The following is an 11,536-nucleotide window of genomic DNA, read 5'->3' on the forward strand; positions in this document are numbered from 1 at the left end:
CTTATCCTTCCACAGTGACACACAGATAGCTTCACTGTGGCCGTGATAACAGCCGTTACACGGTACTGAGAGGAACGTGCACGTACACGGCTGTCCGGTGTACGTAAAATTGTCAAGCTCCGTGTTTTTTAAGTATACGGACTGACACATGCTGTCTCTCTATAGTTTTGAATGTGATCAAACAGCAAATATATTTAACTGTTTGAAAGCTAGACAAAACTGGTAGGTGCAGGTCTGTAAGAACGGAACATGTCCTTGACTTATTCTCACAGAGTGACACACAGATAGCTTCACTGTGGCCGTGATAACAGCCGTTACACAGTACTGAGAGGAGCGTGCACGTACACGGCTGTCCGGTGTACGTAAAATTGTCAAGCTCCGTGTTTTTTAAGTATACGGACTGACACACGCTGTCTCTCTATAGTTTTGAATGTGATCAAACAGCAAATATATTTAACTGTTTGAAAGCTAGACAAAACTAGTAGGTGCAGGTCTGTAAGAACAGAACATGTCCTCGACTTATTCTCACAGAGTGACACACAGATAGCTTCACTGTGGCTGTGATAACAGCCGTTACACGGTACTGTGTGAGGAGCGTACACCGCTGTATGGTGTGAAAAAATGCACGCTCAGTACCTCAGCAGGACAAAAAAAAAAATTGGGATTGCTTTTAAAAAAGCAGTTTGCAGAGCAGTGGGTAAACAGCAATGCAGCTGTCAGGAAGCCGTAGAAGGCAGCCTAACAACCAACACCGCTGATCCACCACAATATAGCCTCCCCTTGCACTGCACACACAGTGACTGGTGTGTTGTACAGGCAAAATCGCTAGCAGCAGAAGCAGTTTTTTTTTCTTCTTCCCTGCCTAACGCTCTCCCTACAGAATCAGCAGCAGCAACCTCTCCCTATGCTAAGATCGGCAGAAGTAAGATGGCGGTCGGCGTGCACGCCCTTTTATAACCCCTGTGACGCCCACCAAAGCAAGCCAATCACTTGCATGCCCTTCTGAAAGATGGTGGTGACCCCTGCCTATGTCATCACGTTGCCCACAGTGTCCGTGGATCCTGATTGGCTGAAAAAGAGTGCAAAACAAACTTTTGAAACGCGACTTTGGCGCGTAATCACCGACCTCGTGGCCGACCTCATCCTAGGGTCGGGTTTCGTTTCATGAAACCTGACTTTGCCAAAAGTCGGCGACTTTTGAAATTTTTCGACCCGTTTCGCTCAACTCTAATGACGAGCTCTCAAGCAAGTCTTTGAAAGCCAGAGCAAGGCTCTCATAGACTGTGTACAGACATCATGGATATCTAATTCATATATAACTAGGTGTCACTAATCATGCTGTGTCTTGCTGTTTCGATAAAACCAGTACAACTGTGACATTATCAAGTGCCTGGCTTGGTGTTTTTTCCTAAAGAAAGACCGCATATAAATAAGATCATCTATCACAAAGATCCACTAGGTTTTTGTCCTGATGAAGAAATCCTATGTTGACTTTGAAACGCGTTGACTCTGTAAACCTTCTAAAATAAAGTTTTCAGGCTGTGTGCCCACATAGCGATTTTTAAGCGTTTCCGCAGCATTTTTTATTGCACGATTCTGCCGCGGAAACACTTAAAATAAGCGTTCCATGCATTTGTAATAGAAAATGCGCATGTTGTGCCAATGGTGCGTTTTTTTACCGCTGCGGAAAATGCAGCATGTTCATTAATTTTGGGGAATCGCCCGCGATTCCGCATAACATCAATTATATGAGCAAAAACGCATGGGAAAACGCATGTCAAAACGCTTGACAATCGCGTCAAAAACGCGTGTCAAAAAGCGAATGCGATTTCCCTAACAAGGGCATGCATTTCTGCTCAGGGAAAAAATCGCTTGAAAATTGCTATGTGGGCACATAGCCTCAAGGAAAATATTTATTCAATGAATTTATCAGCAGAGCATCAAGTGACACATGACCCAGATATGTTCTAAGTTATAGTGCTGTCAGATTACATAGCAAAAAGCTGCAGACAGATTAGTTTTAAACTGCAAGGATTGGTAGGAACACTAATCTTAGCAATTAGAGCAGGAGCCTGGCTGTGTTCTCAATCATCTTCTGCAACTAATTGCACTAGTAGCACTGGAGCTGACTGTACCTGTCATGGAGCATTATGACATTTGCTCACAATGAATATAAGTCAAATTGACCTAAGGGATTAAAATTGCTAAGTATGCATAAGCTTTGTTTTAGAAGTCAGATGACCATAACTTTAATTCTCGTTAAGGTATGAATACATTTTTACATAAGATTAATGTAAATGCTTTTATGCACTAAAAAGACAAAACTATTCTAGGAGTTTTACCTTTATTTGCCAACCAGAAAAATTATATTTGAAGCTTTCAGAGCACAGAGGCTCCTTCATCAGGTAAGTTTACAAATTAATTATTGAGACATGATCGCATATAAAATATGTTGCAACAGGACATTTATGCATGAGGTTCATTTGTAAATTTGACTGATGAAGGAACCTCTGTGCTCTAAAAGCTTGAAAATATACTGTATATACTCGTGTATAAGCTGAATTTTTTAGCACCTTTTTTTCTGATAAAGACCCCTCTCGGCTTAAACATAAGTCACGGTCCCACTTACCTGTTCTCCTATGCAGTGTGGAGGTCCCTGGTGTCTCCTGATCATCTGCATGTTCCCTGGCAGTCTCAGTAAATATTCTGGTGGCTGCTGGCAGGGCCGTGGTCGGCATTGGCACCGGGACAAGTGCCAGGGTCCTGAGCAGGCAGGGACAACGGCACTGTCATGATCCAGGACTGGGTTTCGCTTTGACCCGTCCTGATCAGACTGGGGGTTAATTGTTCCGCCTCTCTCTGGCAGAGGGTGGCTATTTAATGCTCACTGGACCTAGGTCCGGTGTCAGTTATACTCCTGCCCTCGGCTGAGTTAGTTGACCTTGTGCGTACGTGTGTCTTGTGCCTGATATCTTGCTTGTTTGGTTTTGATCCGGTTCTGTCCCTGTTATGAGTTCTCCCTGCCCCTCTTGTACTGCGCTACCTCTCGTGTATGACTCTCTGCTTGTGACCTGACTTCTCACTGCTCGTCCCCTTGGTACCACGTTGTCTTCTTGTGTATGACCTTTGGCTTTGTCTGACTACCCGTCTGTTTGTCCCTCCTGTGCCTCATTTGCCCGTACTGTTGTGACCTCCATTTTGCCTGACTCTGAGTTGTTGTATGGTGTCCTGTCATATCTGAAAGCAGGATGCTAAGCCCTGCCCCCTTGCAGTCACCTGATCATATGTCCTGTGCCAGCTTGCTAGCTTCAGTGTCCGCAGGTCCTGTGCATCTTTCCTTTCTGGCACTGACTGGACCCTGACACTAATAGGTTGAAGCACGCATTGTCACCTCTGCTGCCCTGCTCCACAGGTATCTTTTAGCACTGTTTCTGTACTCAGGACACGCGCACTGGCTCTGTGAGCTAGTGTAGTGCGGTGTCTCTGACATTATAACTGACCCATACCATTTTTTTTTCTCTGCTCCCATTCTCCTGTGTATGTGATGGATCCTATGCACGCTCTTTCTGAGCAGGTGAGGCACCTGACTCAGATGTCTCAGAAACTCCTTGGAGAACAACGAGTCCTGGCTCAGTCTCAGCAGCTGATCGCTGACACTGTGCAGGGGGTATTCTTATTGGGGGATCGGGATGTTACATTACACTGTGTTCAAAATTATTATGCAAATTATATTTTTCTCTGATTTTCCTAAATAGTCAGTACAAATGACAGTCAGTCTAATAAAAGTCATCACCGGTTAGAGTATGCATCACATTTTATTTAATAAACCTCCTAATAATAACAGTATAACCTCCAAAATGAATAAAAACTCAAATTGCACTGTTCCAAATTATTAGGCACAGTAGAATTTCTAAACATTTGATATGTTTTAAAGAACTGAAAATGCTCATTTGTGGAATTTGCAGCATTAGGAGGTCACATTCACTGAATAAAAGGGATATTTTGGAGTTAAATAGCTTAACAGGCCAAGTTACATGTTAACATAGGAACCCTTCTTTGATATCACCTTCACAATTCTTGCATCCATTGAATTTGGGAGTTTTTGGAGAGTTTCTGCTTGTATTTCTTTGCATGAAGTCAGAATAGCCTCCCATAGCTGCTGTTTTGATGTGAACTGCCTCCCACCCTCATAGATCTTTTGCTTGATGATACTCCAAAGGTTCTCTATAGGGTTGAGGTCAGGGGAAGATGGTGGCCACACTGTTGTGAGTTCATTTTCCCCTTCGTCACTGAGGTCTGGTGAACTCCCTATTCTGGTAAAGGAAGGTAATGAGCCTGATTATCAGGCACCTGAGTCTAATGAGGGTGACTGGCTGAGTGGAGTCACTGACTGGATATAAGGCTGCCGACGCCCTTCTGCCCTGCGGGTGATTTCTCTGTGGTCTTCTAGGACACCAGTCTGATTCCTGCTTCCCTAAAGCTAAGTTTCTGCTTTGCCTGTTTGCATTTATGTTTTGTGTTTGTTTTCCTTGCTTTTCTGGATTCTGCCATTCCCTGCTGGGATGAGCTGAATCTCCTTTTGCCGGTTGCTCTGTCTTCAGAATATTCCTGAGTACTGACATAGCTTTTTTGAAGTCTAGCGTCTTCAGGGCCTTTTTCACTGTCAGTCTGTTGGCTCTTATTTTCATCGGGTTTTTCTCGGATTGCAGACAGCAGCCTTCCTGTCCTTTCCTATCTAGGTAGTTTGGGCCCCGTCTATGCTCAGTCTATCTTTCTGTCTGTGTTAGTGTTTTCATCTTGCTTCACCGTCATTATATGTTGGGGGCTGCCTATTGCTTTGGGGTCTGCTCTGGGGCAGTTTAGATTTCCCCTTTCTTTCTTTAGGCCTATTTAATTCTCCGGCTGTGATCGAGGGGTCTAGGGCATCGTAGGAACCCCCCACGGCTACTGTTAGTTGTTGTGATAGGATCAGGGGTCTGCAATCCGATAGCTGCCAACCTCTCTGGTTTTCTGGACTTAGCTAGCATTTTTGTTTTTGCCTCCTACGGTGACAGAAACACATAACAGAATCACCCGCCATACCGCAGATCCTAGGGTACTCAATAGCAGGAAAGAATTGTGTTTTAAAAAAAAAAAAAATAAGGTATGTGTATATTCTTTCCTCTATATCTCTGAGGCCGTAAGGGGAATTTTTTTTCTCTCAATGGAGATAAAGCAATTGTCTGATCGTGTGGAGCAGCTCGCTGCGGAAGTGCTGGGAATTTCCGCCTACCTTGCTCGTTCGCATTCTGTTGAACCAAAGATCCCTACACCTGATGTATTTTTTGGGGATCGATCTAAATTTTTGAGTTTCAAAAATAATTGTAAATTATCTTTTGCCTTGAAGCCTAACTCGTCAGGGAGCTCCGCGCAGCAGGTTAAAATTGTCATCTCTTTGCTGAGTGGCGATCCCCAGGATTGGGCGTTTTCTTTGAAACCAGATGATCCTATTCTGACTAATGTGAACGCATTCTTTCAAGCTTTGGGGTTGTTGTATGACGAACCTAATGCTATTGATCAGGCTGAAAAGACCCTGTTGGCATTAAGCCAGGGTCGGGATTCGGCAGAGTTGTACTGTCAAAAATTCCGAAAGTGGGCGGTCCTTACTACCTGGAATGATGGTGCCTTGGCAGCCCTCTTTCGGAAGGGTTTGTCAGAAACTGTAAAAGATACTAAGGTGGGATTTCCTGTTCCCTCTGGTCTTGACGATTCTATGTCATTAGCCATTCAGGTGGATCGGCGTTTACGGGAACGCAAAACTACACGAGAGATGTTGCCACCTGTTGAACAAATGTCTGAACCTATGCAATGTGATAGAGTTTTGTCTAAGGCGCAACGTCAGGAGTTCAGAAGGCGTAATAAGCTGTGTTTTTTTCTGTGGAGATGCCTCGCATATTATTTCTGTTTTTCTTAAAGAGAGAAACGCTTTGCACACACGTTTTCTGTTGGTGGTGTTCAACCTAAGTTTCTTCTGGCAATTACTCTGATCTGCTCCCTGTCCACATTTTCCGCCAAGGCTTTTGTGGATTCAGGAGCAGCGCTAAACCTAATGGACTTGGATTTTGCTAAACGTTGTGGATTTCCGATGACACCTCTGCAGACGCCTATCCCTTTGAGGGGGATTGATGCTACTCCTTTGGCTAAAAATAAACCTCAGTTTTGGACCCAGGTGGTCATGCGGGTCGCCCCAGACCATCAAGAAAATTGCAGATTTTTGGTGTTGCATGGTCTGCATGATGCCGTTGTTCTGGGGTTTCCCTGGTTGCAAATTCATAATCCAGTTTTGGATTGGAAGTCTGTGTCTGTGGTGAGTTGGGGTTGTCGGTGTGCCTTTCGTGAGGCTCCGGTTTTTTCCACCTCTCCTCAGTCGCATGATGTTCCTGACTATTTGGCGGACTTTTATGATGTATTTAGTGAGAATGAGTCTGCGTCCTTGCCTCCTCATAGGAGTTATGACTGTGCAATTGAACTAAGCCCGGGATGTAAATTTCCCAAGGGTCGGCTCTTCAATTTATCTGTACCCGAGCACGAGGCTATGCGGTCCTATATTAAGGAGGCATTGGAGAAGGGTCATATTAGACCATCCTCTTCACCCTTAGGTGCCGGTTTTTTTTTTGTGGCCAAAAAGGATGGTTCTTTAAGGCCTTGTATTGATTATCGTGCCCTCAATAAAATTACTATTAAATATCAGTATCCGTTACCCCTGATTTCGGATCTATTCTCTAGAGTTAGAGGCGCTTGCTGGTTTACCAAGCTTGACCTCAGGGGGGCGTATAATCTTATCCGCATTAAGCAGGGGGATAAATGGAAGATGGCGTTAAATACTCCGGAGGGACATTTTGAGTACCTGGTGATGCCTTTTGGGCTCACTAATGCCCCTTCTGTCTTCCAGTGCTTCATGAACGATATTTTCCGAGACTTTGTCGATAAATTTTTGATTATCTATCTGGATGATATTTTGATCTTCTCCAAGGATTGGGATTCTCATGTGGAACATATTTGGACTGTGTTCCGGATCTTAAGGGAGAATTCCCTGTATGTCAAAGGATCGAAATGCCTTTTTGGAGTACAGAGGATTTCATTTTTGGGATTTATTTTGTCTACGTCAACTACTGAAATGGACCCAGCCAAGGTACAGGCCATTTATGATTGGGTTCAGCCCACTTCTTTGAAGGCCCTCCAGAAGTTTTTGGGGTTTGCTAATTTTTATCGGAAATTTATAGCAAAATTTTCTAGTATTGCCAAGCCATTGACTGATCTGACTAAGAAGGGTGCTGATGTGTTGAATTGGTCTCCGGAGGCTGTTGCTTCCTTTCAGGAGCTGAAGCGAAGATTTACCTCCGCCCCGGTTTTGCGGCACCGGATGTCTCACTCCTGTTCCAGGTAGAGGTGGATGCTTCTGAGATTGGTGCAGGAGCTGTTTTGTCCCAAAAGGATCCTGTAACATCTAAAATGAATCCCTGTGCTTTCTTTTCCCGAAAGTTCTCTCCATCTGAACGTAACTATGATGTGGGGAATCGGGAACTGTTGGCCATGAAATGGGCATTTGAGGAGTGGAGACATTGGTTGGAGGGAGCTAAACATCAAGTTGTGGTCCTCACTGACCACAAGAATTTGATTTACCTAGAGTCGGCTAAACGCTTGAACCCTAGACAGGCTAGGTGGTCCTTGTTTTTTACACATTTTTATTTTGTGGTCTCTTTTCTTCCTGGAACTAAGAATGTCAAGGCAGACGCCCTCTCTAGGAGTTTCTTTGCTGATTCTCCTGTGGTGACCAAGCCTGCTACCATCTTAGGCGAAGGGGTAGTTCTTTCTGCCATCTCGCCCGATTTGAGACTTGCTCTGCAAGAGTTCCAGGAGGACAAACCTGAGCGTTGTCCCAGTGGAAAGTTGTATGTTCCTGACCAGTGGAAGAAGAGAGTGATGTCTGAAGTTCATTGCTCTGCATTGGCTGGTCATCCAGGTATTTTTGGTACTAGAGATCTGGTGAGTCGCTCTTTTTGGTGGCCCACCTTGTCTCATGATGTCAGGAATTTTGTGCAGTCCTGTGGGACTTGCTCCCGGTCTAAATCTTGTTCTCGCTCTAGTGGGTTGTTGATGCCTTTGCCGGTCCCCAGGAGGCCATGGACCCATATTTCAATGGATTTCATCTCTGATATGCCGGTCTCTCAAAGAATGACTGTTATTTGGGTGATTTGTGATAGGTTCTCTAAGATGGTTCATCTTGTACCACTCCCTAAGTTGCCATCTTCCTCTGAGTTGGTGCCCCTGTTTTTGCAACAGATGGTTCGCTTGCACGGGATTCCTGAGAACATTGTATCTGACAGAGGAATTCAGTTTGTGTCTAGATTTTGGAGGACTTTCTGTTCCAAGCTGGGAATTCAGTTGTCCTTCTCCTCTGCTTTTCACCCTCAGACCAATGGGCAGACAGAGAGAACAAACCAGACCTTGGAGTCGTATTTGAGATGTTTTATTTCCGCTGATCAGGATGATTGGGTTTCATTTTTGCCCTTGGCCGAATTTGCTTTAAATAATAGAGCTAGTTCTGCCACTTTGATGTCACCTTTTTTTTGTAACTTTGGGTTTCATCCTCGATTTTCTTCAGGGCAGGTGGAGCCTTCTGCCTGCCCAGGTGTTGACACTGTGGTGGAGAGAATGCACCAGATCTGGGACCAAGTGGTGGATAAGTTATCTCTCTCCCAGGAAAAGTCCCAGCGGTTTTCTAATCGACATAGGACCATTGGTCCCCAGTTTAAGATTGGTGATATGGTGTGGTTATCTTCAAAAAATATTGCTATGAAGGTGGCTTCTCCTAAGTTTAAGCCTAGATTTATTGGACCTTACAAGATTTTGGAGATTATTACTCCGGTCTCTTTTCGTTTGGCTCTTCCTGTCACATTTAAAATCCATAATGTGTTCCATAAGTCCTTGTTGAAGAGGTTTGTTGAACCAGTTGTTCCTGGGGTGGCACCTCCAGACCCTGTATTGGTTGAAGGTAACATGGAATATGAGGTAGAGAAAATACTGGATTCCCGTCTGGCTAGACGGAGACTCCAGTATTTGGTTAAGTGGAAGGGTTATGGTCAGGAGGATAATTCCTGGGTCTCTGCCTCTGATATTCATGCCAAAAGATTGGTGCGTGCCTTTCATCGGGCTCACCCTGATCGCCCTGGTGGGGTGGTTGAGGGTTCGGTGACCCCTCCTCAAGGGGGAGGTACTGTTGTGAGTTCAATTTCCCCTTCGTCACTGAGGTCTGGTGAACTCCCTATTCTGGTAAAGGAAGGTAATGAGCCTGATTATCAGGCACCTGAGTCTAATGAGGATGACTGGCTGAGTGGAGTCACTGACTGGATATAAGGCTGCCGACGCCCTTCTGCCCTGCGGGTGATTTCTCTGTGGTCTTCTAGGACACCAGTCTGATTCCTGCTTCCCTAAAGCTAAGTTTCTGCTTTGCCTGTTTGCATTTATGTTTTGTGTTTGTTTTCCTTGCTTTTCTGGATTCTGCCATTCCCTGCTGGGATGAGCTGAATCTCCTTTTGCCGGTTGCTCTGTCTTCAGAATATTCCTGAGTACTGACATAGCTTTTTTGAAGCCTAGCGTCTTCAGGGCCTTTTTCACTGTCAGTCTGTTGGCTCTTATTTTCATAGGGTTTTTCTCGGATTGCAGACAGCAGCCTTCCTGTCCTTTCCTATCTAGGTAGTTTGGGCCCCATCTTTGCTCAGTCTATCTTTCTGTCTGTGTTAGTGTTTTCATCTTGCTTCACCGTCATTATATGTTGGGGGCTGCCTATTGCTTTGGGGTCTGCTCTGGGGCAGTTTAGATTTCCCCTTTCTTTCTTTAGGCCTATTTAATTCTCCGGCTGTGATCGAGGGGTCTAGGGCATCGTAGGAACCCCCCACTGCGACTGTTAGTTGTTGTGATAGGATCAGGGGTCTGCAATCCGATAGCTGCCAACCTCTCTGGTTTTCTGGACTTAGCTAGCATTTTTGTTTTTGCCTCCTACGGTGACTCAATCATAACACCACATCATGAGTTTATCTCCTTTAATGCCCGTTGCAGCCAATGACTCAGAGGTCTTCTTTGCAGCATGAGATGGTGCATTGTCATGCATGAAGATGATTTTGCTCCTGCAGGCACATTTCTGCTTTTTATACTATGGAAGACAGCTGTCAGTCAGAAACTCTATATACTTTGCAGAGGTCATTTTCACACCTTCAGGAACCTTAAAGGGCCCTACCAGCTGTTTCCCCATGATTCCGGCCCAAAACATGACTCCTCCACCTCCTGGCAGACGTTGCAGCCTTGTTGGGACATAGTGGCCATCCACCGACCATCCACTACTCCATCCATCTGCACCATCCAGGGTTTCTCGACACTCATCAGTAAACAAGACTGTTTGAAAATTAGTCTTCATATATGTCTGGGCCCACTGCAACCATTTCTGCTTGTGAACACTGTTTAGGTGTGGCCGAATAGTAGATTTATGCACCGCAGCAAGCCTTTGAAGGATCCTACACCTTGAGGTTCGAGGGACTCCAGAGGCACCAGCAGCTTTAAATATCTGTTTGCTGGTTTGTAATGGCTTTTTAGCAGCCACTCTCTTAATCCAATGAACTTGCCTGGCAGAAACCTTCCTCATTCTGCCTTTATCAGCACAAACATGTATGTGCTCAGAATCAACCACAAATCTCTTAACAGTACAATGATCACGTTTAAGTTTTTGGGAAATATCTAATGTTTTCATCTCTTGACCAAGGCATTGCACTATTTGATGCTTTTCAGCAGCAGAGAGATCCTTTTTATTTCCTAAATTCCTTGAAACCTGTGCCCTGCTTAATAATGTGGAACATCATTCTTAAGTAGCTTTCCTTTAATTGAGCTCACCTGGTAAACTAATTATCACAGGCATTTGAGATTGATTTCAGTGATCCAAAGAGCCCAGATACACAATACCATATATGAGTTTATTTGATAAACAAAAAAATTATATCTTTATGACACTTAAATCCAATTTGCATAATAATTTGGAACACAGTGTAGTTTCCCCTGAGTCTCCGGTTAAGTTACCAGATACCTTTTCTGGAGATAAAAGGAAATTCAGAATTTTCAAGGAGGGCTGTAAGCTTTTTTTTCATTGAGGCCACACTCTTCTGGGGATGAAGGTCAGAGAGTGGGGGTCATTATGTCTCTGTTAAGTGGAGCCCCCCAAGCTTGGGCTTTCTCCCTTCCGACCACAGCCACTGAGTGTATGAATGTGGATGCAATTTTTTAAGCCCTGGGGCATGTTTATGATGAGCCTGATCGAATGCGTATGGCTGAGAACATGGTGATGAGTGTGTGCCAGGGGAAGCACTCAGCCGAGTGGTTTTGCTCAGAGTTCAGACGCTGGGCTGCTGAGGTCTGCTAGAATGACGCCGCCCTCCGGGGTTTGGTCCGTAGAGGCCTGTCTGAACATCTGAAAGATGCCTTGGCTCTCCACCCTCCGCCTGATTCCCTG

This window comes from Dendrobates tinctorius, unplaced genomic scaffold (assembly GCF_039654945.1).
Source record: "Dendrobates tinctorius isolate UK_male_01 unplaced genomic scaffold, ASM3965494v1 ptg000115l, whole genome shotgun sequence".
Lineage (NCBI taxonomy): Eukaryota > Metazoa > Chordata > Amphibia > Anura > Dendrobatidae > Dendrobates > Dendrobates tinctorius.